Raw genomic sequence first — 3981 nt, 5'->3', positions numbered from 1 at the left:
GAGAGAGAGAGAGAGAGAGAGAGAGAGAGAGAGAGAGAGAGAGAGAGAGAGGCAGACTATGAAACTTTTTTGGCTTTAAGCTTTATATCAATTCCATTATTCAAGGAATGGATTTTGAATACCTAAAGAAAAAGAAACCACTGATCTCAAAAGGCCAGCGATGTTTCATCAAGAACAGGTCAAGCCTGACTAACCTAATTTTCTTATTTTTTTTATTTTTAAAGTAGATTTACTAGATTGCTACATCAGAGAAATACAGGAGAAATACTTTTCCTGTATTTTATAAAGCAAAGTACTTGGCAAAGCCTCTCATGCTATTCTTCTGTACAAGATGAAGAAACATGGACTAGATGATAGGCTAGGTAGATTCAAAAGTAGCTAAATGGCTAGAACCAAAGAAATATTAATAATGGCTTGATGTTCACGAAAGCGGCTCTCTAGTGAAAAGCCCCAGGGTGTCTGTTTGCTCCTAGTATAAGATTATTTTTTTCCCTTCCTGTAACTTAAATGATGGTATAGGTGATGATCTTATTTCATGTTCAGATGCCACAAAGCTGGGAAGAACAACTACCATTAGAATACAGACTCAGGATCCAAAAATGTCTTGACAGGATAGAACATTGGCCTGAAATTAGTAAGGTGAAATTTGATAAGATTAAATGTAAATTCTTACCTGAGCTAAAAACAAAATCAGCTTTACAAGGAAAGAATGGAGGAAGCATGTCAAGATAGGAATTTGTGACAAAAATGATCTGAATTTTAGTGAATTTTTAACTAAATATAAGTCAGTATTAAGATATGGAAGTAAAAAATTTTCATGCAATTTCAGACAATGTTAAGAGAATCATTGTGTCCAATTGATAATCCAGGTGTACTTTGAGCTTGCCAAACCACACTTAGAATATTATATTCAATTCTGAAGGCCATGACTTAAGAAGGATATTGATAAGCTATGAAGCAGTAGGTTGTAAAGATTAGGGCACAAGTTTCTGAACCTGCCACATATTGGGTACTTAATAAGTGTTTGTTAGTTCTTGCCTGAGTTAGACAGACCTATATTCTAGTCCTGCCTCCAACACATTTTATCTATGCCACTCAGGATATGTCATTTCATCTTTCAGTGCCACTAGCAACTTTCTAAGACTAGATTCCATAGAATGTACTGCTCTGTGTTTAGGGAATTTTATTTTGGGGAGTTTTCTATGCTAGTAGAACCAGAGAGCTGGTCCAAAATAATTAACAAGATACAGTGTTCTATGAAAAGCAACTAAGATAGTGATAAACCTGAAGATCATTTGATTTGACAAATCAGTTGCAGGAAAAAAGAATATTTAGTTTGGACATAAGAATATTTGGTGGTATTGGTTGGGGGAAGGATCAGGATGTGCTAGCTGTCTTCAAGAGTTTGACAGGTAGTGTAATGTATTGTAAGGATTCTATTTCTTCTACTTGGCTTCAAAAGGCAGAATTAGGAACAATTAGTGGAAGATGTAGAGTTAAATTTAGGCTTGATGTAAGAAAAAAATCATCATGATTAGAGTTATCAATATATGTAACGGGTTGATCTGAAGTGTATGCAGTTCTCTTTCATTAGAGGCCTTAAAACAAAGGCTGAATTACTACTTACTGTATTTGATGTTGAAGTGATTCTTGTTCAGGAGCTAACTAGATTAGATGGCCACTGAGGTGTCTTCTGTGATATTCTATGGTTCTGTTAAATGTTATAATCATTCTACAATTATTATGCACCTACTTCAGATGAAGAACTTCAAATAGCTAATTATTATTTCGCCCTTAACATAATATATACTCTGCCTGTAAACAGACAATCTAGCATATGTGTATCCAAATATTTGTGTTTAAAATTCAAATAGCCCTTAGACTTGACCTGGACTCTTGGAGTCCCCATTCCCTAATGCCCTCAAACTAGTCATCCATGAAATCCTGTCCATTTCTGCTCTCAAAGACTGACATATTCATTTTTTTCCACCTTAACCATTATGTATTTTATTGTTCATTGCAGAAAAATAAGACGTTTAAATAAAATAATCCTAAAAAGGATACTATGATTTACAGTTGAAGTGTAATGCTTCATCATAATTTTCCATTGTGTTTTTACCAGGGTATACTACATCACTGATCAATCTGTAATTACTCTGAGAGTAGAATAACCCAACATGATGGTCTTCATAAATATTTCTTGTGTTCACTGTTGCCTTCTCACATTCAACTTGATGATGCTTGACAATCAGTAAAAATATGTAATTCTATTATTCCTTACACAAAGCAAATGAAAAGCAGCAAAACACAAATTAAACATAAACTCAATGCTTATGAAAAAGAACAAATTTTATACTAAATAGACAATGCTGGGGAAAAATCTAGCTGTCAGTTTTATATATGTGTCAGTCTTCATTCTGTACACAAAAAGGACACTATAAAAGAAGATAATAGGACTGCAGACAAGACAGTGCTTCTCTTTTAACAAGGTACAAGCTCCAGAATGAATAAAATAACAACTTACTTTATCCATATAACTTAAGCCAAGTATTTCATGTGAGAAATAAATTTTCTTTCTAAATGTCATAACCACCTAAATTTTTATTTAATACTCACTGCAAATTTTCATATGCAGATTCGTATATGAATTAATTTGTCCAAAATGCAGATTTTCACATCACAAAACACAACCTACTATTTCAAATCATAATTATTCTGTTGTGTAAAAACTATTAGGTCCTTAGATAACTTCACAAGTATTTATTAAAAACAGAATGTACTTCTTATGGATCAAGTAAGAGTTTAGTAAAATGGTAGTAATTGCTTTGGGGGGAACAGCATAGGGATAGAAGTTTCAATGCAAATATATTCAGAAGATCTGATGTTCAAACAATGTTTTTTTTTTTTAAAACCAGTTGTAGGAATATGATAAAAATCACCAAACTGAAAATCCAAAATTGTACTGTCAACATATATAACAGGATACACCGTCTCTCACCTACCTGATAAGGGACAGTGATTATTCTTTCAAAAATATATGCATATTAAATACAAATTTGCATATTAAAATATACATTTAATTCCCACTATATTTCCCTCCTGTGGAAGATTATTTGCTGGCAACATATTCTTTTCCTCCTTGTTATGGTAGAGGCTCCTTTATTCCTCATTATGAGGCTATACATGTTTCGGCCACTGAATCGGATTTAAATTAACTTTCCCAGTTGTAACTCCTATGCCCCAGATTCCTGTGGATTGAATTTTGAATTCAAAGTAGTTTTTGTTCAGATTCAAAGGTGCATTGTTTAAACAACTTCCTGTCCCAGATATTCTTCTTCTTTTTGTGACAATGGCAACATCTGTTCCCATGTGCTACATGTCCAGCTACATAGCCAGCATCCTTTTTCAGCAGAATTTGGTTGCTCTCTGAATCACCACAGCAGTGCAGGTAGCAGAATACCAAAGCCACCATCTGACTGGGGCCACTGTGGGAGCCCAGGCTTGGAGACTGGCACATTCAACTTGTCATATTCCATTTCACTGACAAATACTTCATTTGCTTCATTCCTGGATTATTCCAATGGTTTCCTAGCTGGTCTTTTTTACTCCAGTTCTATCTTCCAAACCATTCTCTGCATCCTTATCAAAATAGCCTTTTGAAGAAATTGTTTTTATTGAATCCCACTACTGCTCAATAACTTTAAATGAATCTTATACTCATTAGAATCAAGTCCACGTTTCTCGAATCAACATTAAAGACTGTCCATAACTACAACTCACCCTGTCTTTCCAAATTTCTATCATGCATTTATAAAAACACTATGATCCAGTTAAATAACTATTATCATTGTTCTCCAAACACTCCATTCTCATGAGCAATTCTTTTTCATATGATGTCTTCTATCTGGACTGCTCTCATGAGCTGATGAAAAGTAGTTCAGATAATTAAGTCCTGTCCCTTTATTTGGCAGGTGAGGAAAC

At 34.1% G+C, this 3981-nt stretch overlaps 1 pseudogene; it reads right to left on the bottom strand.

Annotated features, from left to right (window-relative positions):
* Positions 1-2869: 2869 nt before the first annotated feature.
* LOC114038391 lies at positions 2870-3472 on the bottom strand (annotated as a pseudogene).
* Between the last annotated feature and the right edge of the window lie 509 nt (positions 3473-3981).

The sequence above is a fragment of the Vombatus ursinus genome, unplaced genomic scaffold (assembly GCF_900497805.2).
Source record: "Vombatus ursinus unplaced genomic scaffold, bare-nosed wombat genome assembly UNPS02011014.1, whole genome shotgun sequence".
In the NCBI taxonomy this organism is placed as follows: domain Eukaryota; kingdom Metazoa; phylum Chordata; class Mammalia; order Diprotodontia; family Vombatidae; genus Vombatus; species Vombatus ursinus.
The sequence above is the reverse complement of the archived record's forward strand: the minus strand, read 5'-3'. Positions and strand labels throughout refer to the sequence as shown.